The sequence below is a fragment of the Pelobates fuscus genome, chromosome 3, assembly GCF_036172605.1.
Source record: "Pelobates fuscus isolate aPelFus1 chromosome 3, aPelFus1.pri, whole genome shotgun sequence".
Lineage (NCBI taxonomy): Eukaryota > Metazoa > Chordata > Amphibia > Anura > Pelobatidae > Pelobates > Pelobates fuscus.
Genome location: NC_086319.1, coordinates 205,635,832 through 205,658,957, shown reverse-complemented (window position 1 = coordinate 205,658,957; position 23,126 = coordinate 205,635,832).

Sequence of the window (23,126 nt, the reverse complement as noted above, 5' to 3'; positions counted from 1 at the left end):
ATGTAAGGGCTGCATTTTTTTCCAGTCTGTTTGAGATCTCTGCAATTACTTTTCACTTGCTTAGGCTGTATTTGATGTATACAGACTGCTGACGCAGGGGTTAACTGGTATCCAGAGCCTCACGTTGGGTGGAGTATTTCGGTGTGTACTTTTCATATCAATCAATCTTTTTCACAAAAATATTTTTCTACAGCAAATCTTGTGAGTGTACTTCCCTATTTGTTAAGAATATTATATCAAGTAGCTCTGTAATCTGTAAAGGTTGTTCGTATTGTCAAAAAAATGCACAAAATAAATTATTGCTGGAATTTCATTGATTGCTGGCATATATCGTGACAAATGTTAGTAATATTTATTGATTGGAAATGAGATTTAGCATTATTTATATAAAGGGGTCTATCTTAAAACACTGGACAAATATTCTGCTTTTAAATCAAGCAGTGATCACAATACATGCCATGGCGTTCAAAGTTTATTTGATCTCATAAATATGGAACAATCTCTTTAAAAATATGGAACAATCTCTTTAAACCCTAACTTTTCCAGTTTTTTCATTGGTTAATAAAATCATATGTGCCCACTATAAAAACAAGTTGAGGCAGATTAAGTTTTAATAAAAAGGCAAGATTGTTTTGTGCTTCCAGGTATAGGATAGCTTTTTTAAATGCTCTGGTCAGATTCAATCTTATGAAACAAATCTCCGGTGGTCATTTTGAATTGTTTGAAAAGTCACTATCCTGCAGATTAAATTGCATGGAAAGGCATTGACTAATGGTTTCAAGTTGAACTGCATAAAATATGATCACAAGCACAATGAATAATTAGGAAAGGTGCTCTGGGTACATCAAATTGCAGGGAAAGTTATAGCACTGTCTCACAGAATTTAAAGTACAGTTGGATTCAGTTGCAATATCAAGCATCAATTGTTTGAAACAATTGAATTAATAACATACACAGTTTAAAGGGGTAACATTTTGTTCTAAAGCACGTTTAAACTTTGTAAAAAAAAATAAAAAACAAAAAATTATATGAATAAATACACGTATACCAAATAAAATAAAAAGCATAAATTGAGCATCTATAGTTTAAATTGAATGAAAGGTCACTCACAAAAATATTCTATTGGAATTACAAAAATATGAAACAAATATAAAACATATCTCCTTTGAATTGGATTAAAAAAAAAAAAAAAAAAACTCAGGTACAGAAAGGTTAAATCATGCAAAAATTATTAAAGTGAACATTTCATGACAGATTCACCTTAACAAAGAGCAACTCCTAAAGTAATAAGTACATAATTTATCTAAAAAAAAGAGAGATTTATATCTTTCATTTGTTTTGGAGCTGTTTTTTTTTTTTTCCATATTCCTTTCCTTTCTGAAGCTTTAATCATGAGAAAGGACTCCCATTACAAATTGCCTCCTTCCCCTTACCTTACAAGAGAAGTGGTTGGTGGTATGAAGAGAGAGCAACCATGTTTTTGGGGGGTTCTCCTGACTCCACTATTGTTTATTGCCTCAATGCTGATAATTCATAGACAACTGGGATACAGATTACATTTTAAATTTGTTTCTTACTTCACAACTATAAATTTGCTAGCATGTAGAGATGACATATATATATATATATTTTTAATAGTGCACCCTTTACTCTGAGTGTATTTTTAAAGGATACTTTAAGCACCAAAACAACTTTTCCTAAATTAATTGATTTTGATGTATATATCATAACCCCTGCAGTCTCACTGTTCATTTATTGCTATTTAGAGGCTCCTGCAGGGTCTAGCAAGGTATAAACAGAGCAGGAGATATTTAATTTAAAACAGAATTTGCAATAAAGGAAGTATAAATATTAGATGACTCATTATAGGAAGTCTTTAGGAAGGCTTTGCAAGTCACATGCACACAGGGATGTGTTCCTAGGGCAGTATAAATAAAGGGATTTAACTCTTAAATGGAAGAGAATTGAGCAGTGAAACTGCAGGGACATGATCTATACACCAAAACTGCATAAGTAAGCTAAAGTTGTTTTGGTGATCATACAGGGTGACCCATAAGTTCCTACCAATCCATATATCTTATGTACCCAGTGTATCTGTGTGCTGCATGGGTAGAGACTTATGGGTCACCCTTTAGTGTCCTTTTAATAAATATAAAAGGTATAAAACGTAATTAATGAAGTGCCTCTGTAGTAGCAGCAATCTATTTCACAATGAAATCATAAAAAAAAGTGGACCTGGAACTGGTATTTGTTCTACTTTTTGAATGAGAAATGCCACGGAAACTTCAATGGGTGAATTTCTACTGACTGTTTTGGAAAACAACTTTTCACTGACTAAAATGTGTGTAGGTTAATGCGTTAAAAATGTCAAGCCTAGTTACATGTACTCTACTGAGTTGTTTAAACACCAGAGACATGCTACCTAACGTATTTTATGCCTCAGCAGATGTTCTACTGCTCCGAGTTTATTCATGTGCATCCAAAGCATTATCTAAGTGAGATATATAGTTTGCATCCTATATCTTCACACTCCATGGATTACTTGTAAAGTTAATGAACAGTAGTATTCTCCATGATGCTATTTTTTATGGCACAAATATTTTTGATCTACCTACATGTCTTCTGAAGCCACAAATAATTATTAATAAGCAGTTAACACATATGTGACTGACATCTGGTGTGACCTGTGAGATATCCTGTCCTTGCTGAAGACGTTGAGATATTTAAGATAGCATGCAATTATACATTTTCTATAACAAAGCAACACAATTCTATGCTACGGCAGGTGTGTATAAAAAAGTGATAAGTCAAATGTGGTTCTATGAACAAAGCCTGCATGAAAATTGCAAACAGAAAAAGCCCACTGTCATAAATGCCCACAAGAAAACTGCCCACACAGAAAACTGCCCACATGGAAAATTGCCCACATGGAAAAATGCCCACACAAAAAAAAAAGCCACACAGAATAAAGCCCACACAAAACAAAGTCCACAAAGAAAAATGCCCAGACTGAATAATATGCACATATAGTAATTTTCCAATTTATGAGCCAATGTACTATATTTTATTTTGTTATCAATATCTTATGATCACAATATGCAACAATTTGCATTGTGATTTTATAATGTATAATTAAATAATGATTTTGCTATGTTATAAGTATACTAATTCACTGCTAAACAAAATGTGGCCTGTGTATGTAGAGGGCATTGTATTGTATGAATTGGCCCCAGCAGCATACTCAGGTGAATGCAGCCCCCTGGTTTCATATATATATAATTGTTCTATTTATTTTTATACATTTGGCTTTTTGGGGGCTTTTTTTTGCATCAGTCCTGAAATGTCTGATAAGGGGGAAAACAATAATACATATATTAAGCACAGGAACACGTTAACATCTATGACAGACTCTCCTGTCATGTTGCTTAATTTTTTTTTGCATGGTCAGTTACTGTAGTTATTAGGTAAAGAACGATCTTGTTAACACCACCAGTACACTGAACACCACCAGAAGACTCAAATCCAAACCGAATGTTTCAAATCCGGGCCCGGATTTTAAAAAGTCTGAACTATTTGTGGCAAATAGTGAAATAACCATTGGCAGCGAAGAGGTTAATTATGTGGCTGCTGACCAGGACTTGCTAGCCAGTCACCATATAAAAAAAACATAAACAAATACATTTAAAAAAAGCCCATGTTGGTCAATTAGGCCAGTTTCAAATCTCCCTATGTCTCCACATGCCATTGCTGCTAAGTCACTACAAACACCCATCCCATGGATAAGGGGCCTGTGAAACAATGGGGGGTGTACTATTAATTAAGTTATAGAAGTGGGTGGGGGCGACTAGCATGGTGTTGAAAGGTTAGGGGTGGACAATTAAATTATTTTGGGGGGGGATGGACTATAGCATGTCCAACCCCTCCTTATTATGTTATAATTTGAGCTCCCATCCTCTGCCATGGGTAGGGGCTTGGGAGGGGAGGGACACTAAATCCCTCCCTCTGATTATTATATTTAGGAACCCCACACACTACCAATGAGGGGACCAAGGTGGACACAAGGATCTCTGCAATAAACAATTTAAAGTTAGGGCCCCACACGCTATCAATGAGGGGACAAAGGTGGACACAAGGATCTCTGCAATAAATAATAATATTAGGGCCCCACACACCGTTAATGCATGGAGCACAGGGGGACATTAGATCCCCGATATAATATAATAGCCCACACCCACTGAACTCAAGTGGAGGGACATAAGGATGTTCCTTCACCATTTTGTTTCTGAAATAACCCCACCCACTTCCATAAATCGCTTATTAAAAAGTCAACAACCCATGCCCACAAGATGGGGATTTTCTAGTGAGTGGGCAGCAATAGCTTTTAAACCTCCCTTACAGTAATATAGTAGTCTTACTCACCGCATATTCTTTTTAGAATGAATTTATTTATTTTGTTAACTATTTAATGTGGCGACTGGCTAGCAAGTGCTGGCCAGCTGCCACATAATTAACCCTTGCGCCCTGACAGTTACTTAACAATTTGTCTGCTGGCTGCTAGTCTTGCCAGTGGACAAATAATTCTTAAAATTACCATTCTCTTGCGTGAAGGCCTGTATTTCAATGTGTTCGGTCCATAATTGTAATAAAAGCAGTGCTTTTTGAATATTCAGAATCCTATACCTTGTATAATCTGGACACTGAATGCGATTGCTGCATATTCGCTTAAGGAAAGCAAATCCTGTCTGTATTTGACTTTAGTAAATATAAGAATTGCCATTGAGGTCATAATTTGCCATCAGGACAAAATCCAGTGTTTAGTGACTAACCCCATTAGCACTTTGCACCCAAATAGATTCTTTTTTGCCTTGATAAATCTCCTCCGTAATGTCTTCAGTGCTGGCAATTACTTTCCATGTATTATGATTTTCTTCATTGTGTGACATAACATACTGTTGTAGAATAAAATATTTTTTGTTGTAACAGTTATTTCAAGCCTAAATCGTGCAAAGCACAACAATCCCCCCAAAAAGCATTAACACTGCTAATTTTATTATCAATAACCTGTACTGATACGATCTGCCAAGCATCTTGAAGCCTAGAAGTCATTTTACAAGATATTCATAAACTATAATTACAGAATTCTAATTCTAAATCTGTTCACAAATCCATGCACACAGAAGCAATGTTCAGTCTTGGCTTCAGTCGGTGTAAAGGATCTATTACATCACTATTTGGTGAGTAAGACAAAGAAGAGTGCCTATGATTACTGCCAACAGTATTGCAATTACATCAGTTTTGAGGGTCCTTAGGACTGCTTTATTGCAATCTGTAGGCGTAATCCTTCTTCTGAAAATGAATGTGTCTTATTAATAAATGAGAATCATAGTGTTAGTTCCCCTTGCAGTTTTGCCTGTAGGAGTAGATGCTGTTCTTATTTTCCTCAATCTGACTTCCCATGTTCTGGTCATGCCAGATGGGGTTTCTAGGACCAGCGGGCGGCTAATCTTCAACAAACGAAGACAAAATGATGAGTTAATGAGTCCACATGCTACATATCAGCACCCTGCTGACTTAAAATACCCTGAGGATGTTATCCCATGAATCAACAGCTTCAGAACATATTGCTGCCATGCCATTAAAAAGCAAATGCATGTCACTTCAAGTAGATTAATCTGAATTTTAACCCTCTCATGAGGTATAAGTCCAACTCCTCATTTGACACGTTTAATATTAATATATATATATATGCAGATACTGCTATGTGTATGAATATTAACAAGTGACACATAAGAAACTGTTGGATTTACATTTACACTCCTAAGACATATATAGTAATATTTTATATTGTTCTAACTTCTAACAAGGTTATTCACTAAATACAGAATAGACAAAAAATGGTGAAAATGACTGAATTTCAGAAGCATTGGCCAAATGCGGTCAGGATTCGATCAGTGCAGAAGTTTTCAGAAAATCTCTAATATCCACAACCAAACCAATTTAAAGCACAGGAATCAGTGATTTATCAACTAATTCATGCCAACCACAGGTAAGCCGATGCATCTGGTAAGATGCACATTACCTAAGTGTCATTAAGTTGATTTTGCAAGTGGATTGATCATTTAAAGAACTATTTGCACTAGCAGCCAAGGAGCAGATAAAAAAAAAATCTTAGGGCAAGAGGGTTAATTATGTGTTGTCTGGCCAGCACTTGCAAACCAGCCAACACATTAAAAAAGTTTCAAAATAAATAAAAATCCTATTGGAGTCAATAAGACTCCTATGTTACTATAATGGAGGTATTTTACCTCCATATACCCCTACCTGCTATCTTTGCAAGACATGCTATGGGCAATTGCCTGCCTCTTGAGTTTAGCTCTGCTGAGCTAAACAAACCAGGAAATACCAGGGCGAAGTAAGAAGGTTAATATATAAAAGTGCACATTTTTATCTATATGCTGTACTTTTTGTAAAATACAAAAGAGGACACACTCTTCAAACATAAAGTTCTTCCGCAACCTAAACTGCTTTAAGTATTTGGAGTGTTCCTTGAAGTAATGCTCCAAAGAAATAATTCAGAATTAAAATATACGGGTCATATTCCACTATCCTTTCTACTAGGCTCTATTCTTCCTGCTCATTTTAGCCTATTGCTCTGATTAGGTCTCTCTGTCAGTTGATATTTCTATGGTCTATCAATCCATAGACCGTCTACTGTCATATAATCCTCATTGTAACTGACACCTTCTCCTACGTTCAAATCTTCTATCTCTATTCTGATAACGTTGATGATCCAGTGTGCACTTGTCTTTAAATTTTGAGTCAAGTCTTCTGTGTCTTTTCCCATTATGACCCCATACATGAAAGGTGTAACCAATATTCTAGTGGTCATGACTAGTCCAAGGGTTCAACCTTTGGATAACGGTGGCTGGTTAGCAGAACTTTTGTTAAGCTTTTAATGAGATGCTCTACTTTCTTTTAAATTACTATTAAATATTTAGCAATTTACATCGTAATCGAGTTTACATCAAAAACATTGCATATGAAGAGGAGAAATAGAAAGAAAAACAATTTCTCCTCTTCTGTGTATGCTTTCTCTATGTTGATGGCCAACTTCAAAGGATTGATTTAATAACAACGACTGAGCTAAAATGGCATTAAGTTGCAAGATAAAATAGTGTGAAATTCTACATTTAGTTTTGTATTTTACACCTCACAAATACATATTTGTTAAATATAGGGATATCTAAGCACAATATTAAAAGTCCTGGGAAGTGACTGTTCCTCGTTACCCTTTCTCCATAACAGATTAATCTGCAACATCTGGGGTATTAGCAGTGGTCTTTCTGTATGGCCTGCACTTACAATTTTGATTTTCTTCAAACATGTATCCCGCTGAATATTCCATGTTCTAATTAGCAAAGCAAAGATTTGTTTACATGTGCATTGAGTGATATTGCTTACCTTTGAGCCCAGAGTAAAACATCAGGCCATTACTCATTGTACTGAAAATTCTAAATCTAGATTTCTTCCAGTCTTGCCATCTGTAAATCCTACTGTTGTTCTCTCTTGGTGGATAAATGTATCAAATAGTGTGTGTGTGTTTTGTATTTTAATACTTTATACCTCAAGCGCAAAAATCAAAGAAACATGAGAAAAGCATATTAGGAGTTCATTCTACCAAGTCTCTCAAAGAAGCACACTTATTTAGCTTTATTACACCCCCTAGTGTCACTTTTTCACAAAAAGAGGGTAGGAAAGGGAGGAGAGAAGACCTAGATGGTGCTCAGATTTTTTCCCATTTTTAGATTATTCATATATGTCAGGATAGTCTAACATCCAACATGCAGACCTTAATTAACACATATAAATAAACCTTTAGGAAACCCTATCACTTATATAACTAGAGGAATCTAAGAAGCCTTAAAAGGCTCTAGTGTACAGTGGCCAGCATCTCTAATGCATTCAGACCCAGCTGCTGCTTAGGTAAGGCAGGAGAACGGTGGCATTTCTATAGCCTTGTGGAAACACACTGCAATGAGGTGCGCCTGGTGGGTCCGAGACGGCGCTAAGTCCGCTAACAATATGTTTTGGTGAGAAATGAGAGAATACAATCATTGTTATAAATAGTCACCACATTAACAAATACAAAACATATATAAGAGAAGTGGGAAGAGGAATAGAAAAAAAGGACACCATGGAAAATAAAAAACAATAAAGTGATTGATAAAATCAGTGGAAAAAGGGTAGAAGATATACATTAGTAGGCCATTGGGAAATACAACAGAGAAAATAGAATATATATGGGAGGCTTTAAAACGAGATTAAAAGAGCAATATAGAGAAAGAAGAGGTCAATGGGAACACAAAAAAAAGAGTTTGGTATGATGGTAAGACAGAGATTGGAACAGCATGATTGGAGGAATAGGTAGCAGTGCACAATAAATCACGGAAGAGAGGAGGGATGGTAAAGAAAGAGCAAGTAAAATTTGAAAGGAGAAGATAAGCATTAAAAGATGAGAAGATGGGTAGACAAAACAATAGAAAATAATAAAACATAACAACATCTCTCAGATCAGCTGTTTTAACCAGAATTTTTCAAACCAAGCATGAATTCATCAAAGTTCACCATTTAGGCAATAATTCCATAATCTTGCAAACGAACTGCTGTATGAAGTACAATTTCGCAACGCATTACTTATGGTGCATTTAAATAGGATTATGCAACATCTTTATATCAGAGAAGAATAAAGCTTTTAGCTTAGCTTTCTTTTTAGTTTTTTTTTAATTGACAACACTGTACTAACTGCTTGTACTTGCTTGGGATATAGGTATATAATAACACTTAATATTCTTGCTGTTGAAGATTCGTGCCTTAAAGAAGAACAAAATAAACTACCTTAAACCTATTTGCCTTTAAATATATATACAGATGTTGTAATAATTTCCATGATTTGCAAAGGATTGCAGAAACTTAATCATGCATAATAATTCACTATGTAATGTACATCAATTTAAAAGAAACAATTACACAAATGTACAGTAGACGCATTCATGTTTTATTCTGTAGTGTATCGCCATTTAAAAATGTAATACTGTAGATATTATTAGGTCAAAACTGCTAAAGTTAGTGCTCCCTCTGCGCAACATCTTCCTCTACAATTCCACATTTTATCCTAGTCTAATCACAATGTATTTTATTTCCTCCCACATGTGTTATATTTTAACAAATATGCAAGATTATTCCAGCCTGAGCTGGGCATAAGAATCTAGGCTTTTATTGTAAGAGTCTAAGAGCATGTTCACTCTAATAATCAGGTTTTTTTTTCCATAAAAAATCTGAGTAATCATGAAGAGAGACATACATACTCGTAGAAACACACACACACACACACACGCGCACACACAAACACTTGTAGGCTAAAACACATGCAATTACTAGCTAAGCAATACAGAAATACAGGCACATAGACCCAAACTCATGCATGCAGGAACACTCTCATGCACATTCAAGCAGAAATACTCATGTTTACACACACACAGACATAATCATATACTACACTCCCAGATATACACATGCATAACCACACATATGCAGATGATGATTCCTACTAAAGATCAATGTGTCTATAAACACAAATAGTGCTAATTAAAAGGAAAACTACAGTCCCAGGAAAACAAACTTGTTTTCCTGACACTTTACCCTCCCCGTCCCTCGCGCCACAGCCCTCCTACCCCCCCGCCCCCCCCCCAACCATCCCTGTTGTGCAGGATGCTCAGTTGTTATGGTGCCTTGTTTTTGACTCCCGGTGTTCGGTAAGAATTGTTTTCTTTATATATATATATATATATATATAAAATTGATTTGCTCACCCCTCCTGGGTGGTATGTTTATTCCTCATTCTCGGGTCCTCCCCTGGGAGTTTGAGGGTTCTGCGCAGTATCTTATCTGTTCCTAGAACTGCACTCTTCTGGACAGTGATCTCACCGGATCTTAGCCCTGTCATTCTCGACTACCCTTTGTGGCATCTCCCATCTGGACTAAAGCAGGTCCAATCCATATTATGTGCAGATGTTTTGGTACACAATCCCAGCAACTTTGTTGTGTCTTTCTGTGTATGCTGTTCCTGCTAATCTTACATCTGGTTATTAGGTGCTGGACTGTCTCAGAGGCCTCTTTGCACAGTCTGCACCTTGGGTTTTGCCTGGTGTGGTAGACTCCAGCTTCTATTGATCTGTTGTTGAGTGCCTGTTTATGTGCTGCTAGGATTAGTGCCTCAGTGCTGTCTTTCAGTTCTGCCTTTTCTAACCACTGGTAGGATTTTGTCATGTGACCCATATACAATATCTGCCAGTGGTACACCCCGTGGAGAGGTTTGTATTGTCAAGGAACCTCCTCTTTTTCTGCATCCTCTATCTGTTGAAGTCTCGGGCATTCTCATAGCAATTCATCTTTGGGAGCCATCTTTGTGATGTACTTGTGGATGCACTGTGTTTCATCCAGGACTGTGGCTTTGACACTCATCAGGCCCCGACCTCCTTCCTTCCGGCAGGTGTACACACACTAGGTGCTGGATTTCGGGTGGAATCCTCTATTCATAGTAAGTAGTTGTCTGGTGTTGACATGCATGGTGACCAGTTTTTCACTTGGACAGGTTATTATTCCAGCTGGGTACCTGATGTAGGGCATATGTGTTGTTGGCTTTGATCTTGTTCTTGCCATTGAGCTGGGACTTCAGGACCTGTCTGACTCTTTGGAGGTACTTGGATGTTGCTATCCTCCTTGCCTCTTCCTCATGGTTGCCATGTGTTTGTGGTACCCCCAGGTACTTGAAGCTGTTCTCTACATCTTCTATTTGACCTTCTGGAACTTCACCTCCTTCTGTCCTTTTCATCTTCCCTCTTTTTACTATCATCTGCCCGCACTTCTCTAGTCCGAACGACATTTCGATGCCCTTGCTGTATATCCTAGTTAGGTGGATCAGTGAGTCAATGTCCCGCTCATTCTTGGCATACAGCTTGATGTCATCCATGTAGAGTAGGTGGCTTGAACCTTTATCCGTATCCACTCTTCTTGATGATCTGACTAGGGGGGTTGAGGCCTATGTAGAACAGAATTGGGGATAGTGCATCACCTTGGTATTTGCCTTGGTATATCATGTATCAAAGATATACAATAGCAAAGTGATTATTAGAGGGAAATAATGCCTTCTTGGCGTTCTATAGAATTTATTAAATCCCTGAACCTTTGAGCTTAGTTTATTCTGATGTCTTTAGAACCCCTTTGTGGAGTTATGTATATTTATGTGTATTTGCACACAGATCCACACATACATTTACACATATATTCACATATGCATTTATACTTATAAACCTCATACATACACTTACACATGCACTCACTCATAAATACATGTACATACATGTACAATGGCATACATGTACACACTTGCACATGCACAATCTATCTATGCTCACAAAGAAAAAGAAAACATTGAGATATTAGTGAACCCAATCTATATAGATTTAACAAGGTCCATTTCTATAACAGTGTACACTCATTATCTCTTAAAATCTAATAATCCACTCAAGATCGTTATGAATAGTCTCCTGAGATGTATGAGTGTAGAGACTGGCATTCCAGACCTGTATCCCCTGCCTTCCAACCTTCAACAAACACAAACCTTGTCATCGATCTGATAAACGACGAGCTGGCCTGTGGTATCCTTTACCCTTTTAACTATAAAAATAACATTTTAGTGAAATAGCAGGAGGTCATCATAAGCTGTGACCCTTTCGGTTTGCATAATGCCAAGGCAATTTATTTCTGGAACGTTGATTCTGTATCATTAGGAGTATGTTAGTGTATGCATCTAGTGTAAGTAATATCAGAATGGAATTTCTGGGTTGTCAGGTGTTTAATAAAATGTAGTTTCTATACAATATAATGTTTTGATAAATACAATATGCAAATATATGCTACTTGTTCGATGGTTCTAAAATACTAAGATGTGTGTAACCCCAGATACCATGAAGCAATCCTCTTCTGGAATCATGAATCATGTCTGTTGCACCCAAAACTCTAAATCTCTGTAAATCTCAATGTGCGTTCATCTATCCATCTTCTGTATTTCCCTTTTTCTTTTCTTTTTTCTTGTCTTTCGCCTTCTGTCTCTAACAGGCACTGTACATTTATGCCTAATGTTGCTACATCTACGTTTTCCACTTTTTTATGCTCTACATAAAATAAGGAAATTTAATAAAGCCTTTAATTGAGCCCCTTCATATATTTCACATGAATCAATGCATATCTGCTCAGAACAACTATAAGATAAAAAAATACTAAGCATTAGAGCCCTCACTAAGCACGTAAACTACAATGGTAAAGTACAGCTCCTTTTCGTGGCACTGAAATAAATCCTTATATTACTAGTAGGAAATCACAATCAGTCAATTGATGGTCCTTATGGCTACTGTATTTTCTGATGAAGGGAAAGCCTGAAGAATAATTAGTGATGCACCGAACTGTTCGCTGGCGAATAGTTCCTGGCGAACATAGCGTGTCCGCGTTCGCCACGGCGGGCGAACACATGCGCGGTTCGATCAGCCCCCTATTCATCATCATTGACTAAACTTTGACCCTGTGCCTCACAGTCAGCAGACACATTCCAGCCAATCAGCAGCAGACCCTCCCTTCCAGACCCTCCCACCTCCTGTACAGCATCCATTTTAGATTCATTCTGAAGCTGCATTCTTAGATAGAGGAGGGAAAGTGTAGCTGCTGCTCATTTGATAGGGAAATGTATAGCTAGGCTAGCGTATTCAGTGTCCACTACAGTCCTGAAGGACTAAAAATTTTTTTTCACTGTAATAGATTAATTAGCAGTTAGTTGTCTGCAAGCGTCTGTGTGTCAGGCCAACAGCGTGTACTCTGCCAGTGTGCACAGTGCCACTCATATCTGGTGGCACAATAGCGTGCATTTAAAAACCCACAAACTTTTTTTTCACTGTAATAGATTGAATAGCAGTTAGTTGTCTGCAAGCGTCTGTGTGTCAGGCTCACAGTGGATACTGTGCCCACTTGCCCAGTGCCACCACTCATATCTGGTGTCACAATAGCTAGCACTTCAACCCCCCCAAAAAAAATTTCACTGTAATAGATTAATTAGCAGTTAGTTGTCTGCAAGCGTCTGTGTGTCAAGCCAACAGCGTGTACTCTGCCAACCTCTGCCAGTGCACATTGCCACTCATATCTGGTGTCACAATAGCGTGCATTTAAAAACCAAAAACTTTTTTCACTGTTATAGATTGAATAGCAGTTAGTTGTCTGCAAGCGTCTGTGTGTCAGGCCAACAGCGTGTACTCTGCCCGTGTGCACAGTGCCACTCATATCTGGTGGCACAATAGCGTGCATTTAAAAACAAAAAACTTTTTTCACTGTTATAGATTGAATAGCAGTTACTTGTCTTCAAGCGGGTGTGTCAGGTCAACAGCGTGTACTCTGCCAACCTCTGCCAGTGCACATTGCCACTCATATCTGGTGTCACAATAGCGTGCATTTAAAAACAAAAAACTTTTTTCACTGTTATAGATTGAATAGCAGTTACTTGTCTTCAAGCGGGTGTGTCAGGCCTACAGCGTGTACTCTGCCAACCTCTGCCAGTGCACATTGCCACTAATATCTGGTGTCACAATAGTGTGCATTTAAAACCAAAAAACTTTTTTCACTGTTTTAGATTGAATAGCAGTTAGTTGTCTTCAAGCGGGTGTGTCAGGCCTACAGCGTGTACTCTGCCAACCTCTGCCACTGCACAGTGCCACTCATATCTGGTCTCACAGTAGCTTGCACACATAGTACCACTAATCCAAAAAAAAATGACAGGAAGAGGCAGGCCACCCCGCAGGGGCCATCGTGGTCGTGGTGCTGTGATTCATTTTTGCCCTAGAATAATGCCCAGTTTTCAGAGGCCACGTACCCTGGACTTGAAAAGTTCTGAGGACATAGTTGGCTGGCTAACACAGGACACCCAATCTTCTACAGCTTCCGCTCGGAACCTTGATGCACCATCCTCCTCCAGCTTAGCTTCGGGCACCTCTCAAGATTCCACTCACCCGCCTGCCGCCACCACCAACACTAGCACCACAGCCGCTTCACTTGGTATGTCAGAGGAGTTATTTACACATCCGTTTGAAGAAATAAGTGATGCGCAACCATTATTGCCAGAGGATGTAGATAACAGGGATATGTCTCAGGCAGGCAGCATTACACACATGGACGTACGGTGTGATGATGATGATGTTGTACCCGCTGCTGCTTCCTTTACTGAGTTGTCAGATACAAGGATGTCACGTGGGTGAAAGAACAAAAAAGAAGAACAGGGCGAAAGTTCAGATGGGGAGACAGAGAGGGGGAGGAGGAGACGGGTTGGAAGCAGGGGGTGGTCATCGCAAGGAGCTAGTGGCACAGTCAGACAGCATGTATCGGCCCGACAGCACACCAATCAACGCATGCTGTGTCCACCACCAGAATGCCGTCATTGCAGAGCTCAGCAGTGTGGCATTTTTTTTTGTGTCTGCCTCTGACAACAGCGATGCCATTTGCAACCTGTGCCAAAAGAAACTGAGTCGTGGGAAGTCCAACACCCACCTAGGTACAACTGCTTTGCGTAGGCACATGATCGCACATCACAAACGCCTATGGGATCCACACATGAGTACAAGCAGCACACAAACTCAAAGCCGCCATCCTCCTCCTGGTCCAGCATCTTCAGCCACGTCAACCACTGCTGTCCTCTTTGCCCCCTCTCAACCATCCGCCACTCCGTCTCTAGCCTTGAGCAGTTCCCGCTCATCTGCCCACAGTCAGGTGTCTGTCAAGGACATGTTTGAGCGTAAAAAGCCAATGTCAGAAAGTCACCCCCTTGCCCAGCGTCTGACAGCTGGCTTGTGTGAACTATTAGCCCGCCAGCTTTTACCATACAAGCTGGTGGAGTCTGAGGCGTTCAAAAAAATGTGTGGCTATTGGGATACCGCAGTGGAAGGTACCCGGACAAAATTTCTTTGCACAAAAGGCAATCCCCAACCTGTACTCGATTGTGCAAAAGGAAGTAATGGCATGTCTGGCACACAGTGTTGGGGCAAGGGTCCATCTGACCACTGATACCTGGTCTAAACCTGGGTAAACCTGCTGATGGCTGCAAAGCATGGAATGCGTGGCTCTGCAGAGGAGTTGGTGACACCGCCATGACTTGCAGGCAGGCCTGCTGCCACCTCCTCTACTCCTCCTACTCCATCCTCTTCCAGTCCTCTTCTGCTGCTGCGTCTTGCTCCACATCAATGGCACCCCCCCAGCTCCCTAAGTACTATTCCACATCCCGGATACGGCGGTGTCACGCCGTCTTGGGTTTGACTTGCTTGAAAGCAGAGAGTCACACCGGACAAGCACTCCTGTCTGCCCTGAACGCACAGGTGGAAATGTGGCTGACTCCGCAGCAACTGGATATCGGCAAAGGGGTTTGTGACAATGGAACAAATTTGTTGGCGGCATTGAAGTTGGGCAAGTTGACACATGTGCCGTGCATGGCACATGTGTGTAATCTGATCGTACAACACTTTGTGCATAAGTACACAGGATTACAGGACGTCCAGAAGCAGGCCAGGAAGGTGTGTGGCCATTTCAGGCGTTCCTACACGGCCATGGCGCACTTTGCAGATATCCAGCGGCGAAACAACATGCCAGTGAGGTGCTTGATTTGCCACAGCCTGACACGTTGGAATTCAACACTCCTAATGTTCGACCGCCTGCTCCAACAAGAAAAAGCCGTTAATGAATATTTGTATGACCGGGGTGCTAGGACAGCCTCTGGGGAGCTGGGAAATTTTTTGCCACGTTACTGGACGCTCATGCGCAATGCCTGTAGGCTCATGCGTCCTTTTGAGGAGGTGACAAACCTAGTCAGTCGCACCAAAGGCACCATCAGCGACATCATACCATTTGTTTTCTTCCTGGAGCGTGCCCTGCGAAGAGTGCTGGATCAGGCCGTAGATGAGCGTGAAGAGGAAGAGGAAGAGTTATGGTCACCATCACCACCAGAAACAGCCTTATCAGCATCGCTTGCTGTACCTGCGGCAACGCTGGAAGAGGATTGTGAGGAAGAGGAGTCAGAGGAGGAATGTGGCTTTGAGGAGGAGGAGGAAGACCAACCACAACAGGCATCCCAGGGTACTAGTTGTCACATATCTGGTACCCGTGGTGTTGTACGTGGCTGGGGGTAAGAACATACCTTCATAGAGATCACTGAGGAGAAGGAACGGGAAATGAGTAGCTCGGCATCCAACCTTGTGCAAATGGGGTCTTTCATGCTGTCGGGCCTGTTGAGGGACCCTCGTATAAAAAGGCTGAAGGAGAACGGCCTGTACTGGGTGTCCACGCTACTAGACCCGCGGTATAAGCAGAAAGTGGCTGAAATGTTACCAAATTACAATAAGTCGGAAAGGATGCAGCATTTACAAAATAAATTAAAAAGTATGCTTTACACAGCGTATAAGGGTGATGTCACAGCACAACGGGAATCTAACAGGGGAAAGTAACTCCTAACTGAAAGTAATCCTCCTCCTCCCACGACCACGCCGGCAAGGACAGGACGCTTTAAAGATGTGTTGTTGATGGAGGACATGCAGAGCTTTTTAAGTCCTACGCATCACCACAGCCCTTCGGGATCCACCCTCAGAGAACAACTCGACCGACAGGTAGCAGACTACCTCGCCTTAACTGCAGGTATCGACACTCTGAGGAGCGATGAACCCCTTGACTACTGGGTGTGCAGGCTTGACCTGTGGCCTTAGCTATCCCAATTTGCGATAGAACTTCTGGCCTGCCCCGCTTCAAGTGTCAGAAAGGACCTTCAGTGCAGCAGGAGGTATTGTCACTGAGAAGAGAAGTCGAATAGGTCAAAAAAGTCTAGATTACCTCACCTTTATTAAGATGAATGAGGGATGGATCCCGACGGGACTGACAGTGGGCAATACATTAGACTAAAAAAGGCCTGATGAGATGAGTTGCCTTGGGCTAACAATGGTGACCCTATATAGGAGGAACAGTCCCTATTCTGCTCTGTGTCTGTGTGTATCAGGGTCCCTGAGGACAGGTGTCAATCCATATCTGCCAAGTGACCCTATGTAGGGGGAACAGTCCCTATTCTGTTCTGTGTCAGTGTGTATCAGGGTCTCTGAGGACAGGTGTCAATCCATATCTGCCAAGTGACCCTATGTAGGGGGAACAGTCCCTATTCTGCTCTGTGTCAATGTGTATCAGGGTCTCTAAGGACAGGTGTCAATCCATATCTGCCATGTGACCCTATGTAGGAGGAACAGTCCCTATTCTGCTCTGTGTCAGTGTGTATCAGGGATCCTTAGGATAGGTGTCAATCCATAACTGCCAAGTGACCCTATGTAGGAGGAACAGTCCCTATTCTGCTCTGTGTCAGTGTGTATCAGGGTCCCTGAGGACAGGTGTCAATACATATCTGCCAAGTGACCCTATGTAGGTGGAACAGTCCCTATTCTGCTCTGTGTCAGTGTGTATCAGGGTCCCTGAGGACAGGTGTAAATCCATATCTGCCAAGTGACCCTATGTAGGGGGAACAGTCCCTATTCTTCTCTGTGTCAGTGTGTATCAGGGATCCTTAGGATAGGTGTCAATCCACATCTGCCAAGTGACCCTATGTAGGGTGAACAGTCCCTATTCTGCTCTGTGTCAGTGTGTATCAGGGTCCCTGAGGACAGGTGTCAATCCATGTCTGCCAAGTGACCCTATGTAGGGGGAACAGTCCCTATTCTGCTCTGTGTCAGTGTGTATCAGGGTCCCTGAGGACAGGTGTCAATACATATCTGCCAAGTGACCCTATGTAGGGGGAACCGTCTCTATTCTGCTCTGTGTCAGTGTGTATCAGGGTCCCTGAGGACAGGTGTAAATACATATCTGCCAAGTGACCCTATGTAGGGGGAAAAGTCCCTATTCTGCTCTGTGTCAGTGTGTATCAGGGTCCCTGAGGACAGGTGTCAATCCATATCTGCCAAGTGACCCTATGTAAGGGGAACAGTCCCTATTCTGCTCTGTGTCAGTGTGTATCAGGGTCTCTGAGGACAGTTGTCAATCCATATGTCAAGGTGTCAATAAGCAGTTTTGGTGTATAGTTCATGCCCCTGCAGTCTCAATGTTCAATTTTCTGTAATTTAGGAGTTAAAAAACTTTTTTTATACAGCCCTAGTCACACCTCCCTTCATGTGACTTGCACAGCCTTCCCAAACACTTCCTGTAGAAAGTAATTTAACATTTATTTCCTTAATTTTACAGTCTGTATAATTTAGAATGTATTATCTCCTGCTCTGATAATAGTCCAGTAGAGTCTACAGGAGCATTCTGTGTGCAATTAAAGTTCAATTAACAGAGCAGGAGATAAGAACTTCTGAAGTAAACAAACATTGTTGGCACATCTGATTGAAAATTAAAATATTTTTTTTTTAATACAGGCCGTGTGAGTTGTGACAAGAGTTGCATAAACAATAACAAAGGTGATTTAACTCCTAAATGGCAGAAAATTAAGCAGTGAGACTGCAGGGGCATGGTCTACCTAATGCTACCCACTTGAGTCCCTACCATAATGATAAAGAAACCAATCCCAGACAATATATAAACAGTTTTAAAGTACCTTTTGTAAAATGTAAAGATGTCATAAATTATGAAAGCTTCAAAAATAATAAAACATAGTAATGTCATCCTTACGTTATTCAGCATTGTGTAGCCTTTACATTCTCTTGGCAAAACCATAGCTCAGTATGTGGGTAGGCGCAGAATCAACTCTGCTAACCGAATAGTCTCAAGACTAAAAAAATATCCAAGACCGTGTACAGTATTAAAATAGGGTAGCAGCAGGCTAAAATAACTTGAATACATACATTCAAGTTTCCATACGACTACGGGAAGTATTGTAGGAAGTATATGGAGAATCACATTGTAATCGCATTGCAATTCTGAGCAAATATTGAATCAGGTTAGTGAACATGCTGTTCTATATAGCATTGCTTCATGAAGTGATGCTGTTTGCTTGTTCTGTATGCAGTTCTCATGATCTCAGGTTTATCTTTGTGCCACCAGAATGTGAGTGAAAATGCAAGCTTCTCTGTTGGATAGCTCACTGTTTCTGGCTTAATATTGTAACAGGATATGATTGTAATAGGATATGAATAGGGATGATCCTTGGAGAACTCAGTGTGGCCATGCTCACCACCTGTGCACACTCATTCAGGAACTGAATGGCCGGTCCGAACAAAAAATAGCAAAGGCCAGTGATTTCCTTCAACCACCTCATTATAATTGTACAGTAAAAATTTTTTGAATAACACAATATGCAAATTCTTATTGTATTTAAATTTATAATGTGTAAAATGTGTACAATATATATCTACCTACCTCAAATTATCATAGATTGCAAGCTTCTTTTGCAAAATGCTTTCTGTACCTCTAAATATCTTCTTGTCTTAGGCAACTGAAGAATACGTCGGTGCTATATAAATAATGATATTAATATGTAACATAAAAGCACATAGACCTCCATATGTAGTAAAGTAAATACATATAGAGGTAAAATTGGAAAAATTTGTTTGCAATACTTTGGGTTCAGCTACTTCAACCTGAAATTCTCACTTCAGTGCAAGAGTAGGCAACCTATGTTAACTACATCTTCACTGGTACTTTGCCAGCATTAATGGAAATATAGTATTCTTGTGGGGTTACAAGCAGTAACCTAGACTACCTGTGGAGCCAGGGAGGGGTACTCTTGATTCCTGGAAGTCCAGTGGAATTTGCTGCTTGTCTGCACCCCCCTGAAGGTCTTAACAGCTGGTACTGGGGAAAGTATCAGAGCATCGCCATGGTAACCTATGATAACAAGCTGATACAGTAGAGGGGAGAGGGGGCAAGTTGTCCCTCCTCCTCCTCAGCATCAGAGTAGCTTAGCTTGTGAAGGAGAACTTTGATCTTGGGGGCCTTTCCCTATGCCAGTGCTCAAACTTCCCTGTTCTCATCTGTCGGACCACAGCCATTGTGGTTCATTGGCTATTTTCCTGTTTTGACAGATGGCCATTCCAGGCCTGTACCCTATAAGTGCCTACACACAGAAAAGCATATATATGCAAATATACTACAGCACAGCCACACAGTGTACATCCCCCGACCGCCACCCATGCAGAAACCACTCTCAAACCAACTTTCCTATCGACACCACAAGATTTTGTGGGAGGAAAAATAGTTGAAATAGAGGATGTAGCCATATATGTTAACCATCTAATAAATTTTAAATAACTGCAAATCAAGAGTATACTATGCTACTGTATATAGAAGGGAAGCTGACTGTGTGCATCAGTCACATGTAGAGCTGTAAGGAACCTGATGAGCAACTGTCGTGGACTCCAGAAGAATGTCTGATCATGAATAATTGCTCGTTTTTGCTTTGCACCACACTATTGTCAGCCAATCCTAAGCTTTTAATGCAATTATTGCTGATTTCTGTAATGCCACAAACAGGTTTAATAGTAACAGTTGGAGATGCAGTAGCTGTCACATACCTTCAAACACTTTTGCAAGTATAGAACTGGTACAGGTTTGACAGGCTCTGGGGAATGCAATTTGCGTCCCTGGTGATGCCCATAATGCACTCCTCCTAACTGTCCTGATTTCAGCAGGACAACCCAGATTTTTGGATCCTGTCTCGCTATTTTGACTTGGGCCTCAATTTATTATTGTTGGATTAGTTTCCCAATTAGTTAATATTTTTGGATACACTTTTAAATAATGAAATATTAGGAAAAATATTAAAATTTTCTAATATTTTGTTGTATTTTTCAAAATTTTGATATATTTTTTTAATTCTTTATTTTTGTGGTGCATTTAGTTTTCACATGCTTTTTCAATGCTGCAGCCACGGTATCAAGAATAGTAAAGATTTTACAGGTACATGGCATATACAGTTACTGCGTTGTTAGGCAGGATTAGCTTCACTGCAGAGGGGATGCGTGGTGGAAAGGTTGCGCCTGGGTAAGGAGCGATTAGAGCTCTTCTGGTAGGTTTAGTCCCATGGTTAGTCCATGCCATGCAAACCCTCATCACTACTCGTGGCTGGATCTTCAGTCCTGGGTCGAGGCTGGGAAGGAGCCGGGGCAGTATGCTTCACTGTTATGCAACAGCCGCTGCGTTCTTTGTGCTGGTGCCTTGGTGCTGGAGGAGGTGAGTAATGTGTCTCACTGCCACTTGTCCTGAGGCACTCCACCCTGCTTGCCGCTGTGAGTTTGTTGCTACCGTCCCTTTCAGCCTCCGCCACTCTGACGCTGCACAGAGCCGGTCCCGGCCCGTTAGCTGCCTGCTGCTCTGGCTTGCGAGGCAGCATTGCCTGCATGAGGCTTCGTGGTATGGACTGCCGCCATTTTAGGTATGCGAAGTGTCGTTGCTTCCTCCTGCTTGCATCCATCCAGTGGGGCCTGCATGTACAGCAACAAGCTTGTACAGGTGCCGTGGTGGACCAAGATGACCCCCGACGGTCCAAAGGGGGCGGGAGGGAGGGTCTGCGTCTGCAGGACTTTGGGACTGGGTGACCGGCCACGTCTCCCGCCCCGCATCAACTGCTAGGCCACAAGTCGGACCTGCCTCGGCTAGCACGTCCGGAGAGTCCATGGTGCCCCAGTCTGGTTCCACCGAAGGTTCCGTGGGGGTGGATAAGTGGGGAACCCAGTTAGCTTGTTTGGGTTGTGACCTGAGAGGCTTATTATCAGTCATTTAGCGGGAGCTCCGTTTGCATGCGACTTCTCCACATAGCGGTCAAGCTCCGCCCCCCCCAAATTTTGATATATTAAACTTTTTATATTTTAATATGTTGAAAAATAATTTTAAAAGTGTATCCAAATTTTTTTTAATTATTTGGAGAACTTATCCAACAATATTAAATCAAGATCTTGATGTGTCCTGCTTTTGGGGATTCCAGTGAAATGTCCCCAACAAGAATAGCATGAGCGCATCATTAGACGTGGAGAACACTACGTTCAGGGTACTAGAAACACACGGGGAAAAATAAAACAGTGCTCCCTGTAGGGTCTATCCTCAGTGGACTGGCATAATTGCCTAGCATGCACCTGCCAGTAATTCAGGAGGACCGGAGTTTGGAGGTATGATAATGTATGGTCCCACCTGAAAAGGGAACATGTCTGTCTTCTGAAGGGGAAAGTCTGTCTGGTAACAACACCTACCACGCTAACTGACTCCAGCGCAACTCCTCACACAGCATACTATGCAGTGAACACTGCTGAAGCTTTCCCTGTATAATCCTAGCACCTGTCATTCATCTAATCATGCTGTGTTGCAAGGGGAGAGCTCCATGGTGTCCTCAGCTGCAGAACAGCAGGAAAAAAAATTAGGATTGCATGACTGGACCCAAATGGAGGATCTGTCCCGTTGGAGGCCTGTACAGTTTTGGCTCCTTTCTGTCTACTATCTGAAAATTTTGGGTGCCTCTTGTGACGGAACCAACCTCGCCACTGTGAACTGGAGAAGCCTGGTTGCTAGCCTCCTGCCCTGCGACTATGGCCCTGGGGTGTATTAACCCTTCAAGAAGTATATTTGGGCACAAGGGATTTTTGTATGCTGTTCCTGGCCCTTTAAATACTTGGGAGCAGTATTACAACTTTTAAACTGGCATTTCGAATGCAGTCGAAGTGCCAAAGTCGTCGAAGTGGCCGCCGTTACAGTCGAACACGTGGCGGCGGCCATTTTAATCCAGTTGAACGCGGTGAGCTGTACCTTCCCCTACCCTTCGACACTGCGGCTGGAGACTAAGTCCCGTTCAAAGATTCGAACACACGTTCGAACGGGACTTTGTCATTTCTGGGTGTAAAATAGACCTCTGGTAGACAATATAACACCACGGAAACACAACCCCAGTTTCACTTCGACACAAGTCGAAGTGCGTTCGACGATTCGAACGCCGCCTTCGGATTGGACTTTGTAATTTTCAGAGCAGAAATAGACCGACCGCACAGCCTGAATCTGTGGAACTGTTTTGGGCATGAAAATGTGCCTGCGGT